This window comes from Pteropus alecto, unplaced genomic scaffold (assembly GCF_000325575.1).
Source record: "Pteropus alecto unplaced genomic scaffold, ASM32557v1 scaffold233, whole genome shotgun sequence".
Lineage (NCBI taxonomy): Eukaryota > Metazoa > Chordata > Mammalia > Chiroptera > Pteropodidae > Pteropus > Pteropus alecto.
Genome location: NW_006434367.1, coordinates 1,255,269 through 1,255,842, shown reverse-complemented (window position 1 = coordinate 1,255,842; position 574 = coordinate 1,255,269). Strand labels below are relative to the sequence as shown.

Sequence of the window (574 nt, the reverse complement as noted above, 5' to 3'; positions counted from 1 at the left end):
AAGGAAATAACATCCTTAAAGGACACATTAGACCAACTGGACATAATTGACATTTACAGAGCTTTCCATCCCCAAACAACTCCTTATACATTCTTCTGTAGTGCACATGGAACATTCTTAAAGATCAACCACATACTGGACACAGAGATAGCCTCAACAAATAGAAGACAGTTGAAATCATATCAATCGTATTCACTGATCATAATGTTTTAAAACCAGAGATCAACTGCAAAAAGAAATCAGGAAGAATCACAAACATATGGAGATTAAACAACATGCTAGTGAAGAATGACTGGGTCAGAGGAGAAATAAAAAGAGAATCAAGAGATACAGAGAAGGCTATGGCCATGCTACCCTGAACAAGCCCAATCTCGTCTGATCTCAGAAGCTAAGCAGGGTCAGGCCTAGTTAATACTTGGAAGGGAGACCACCTAGGAAGACCAGGTGCTGGAGGCCTAAAAAATAAAATATAAAAATAAAGGATTGTAAACTGACAAGGTCCTTGCAATCTGTGAGGTCAACCAAAGGTTGTCTCACCTAAAAAGAAAAGAGAGAGAGAGAGAGAGAGAGAGAG

At 39.2% G+C, this 574-nt stretch overlaps 1 pseudogene; it reads left to right on the top strand.

Annotated features, from left to right (window-relative positions):
* Positions 1 to 337: 337 nt before the first annotated feature.
* On the top strand, positions 338 to 456 carry LOC112477623 (annotated as a pseudogene).
* The last annotated feature ends 118 nt before the right edge of the window (positions 457 to 574 follow it).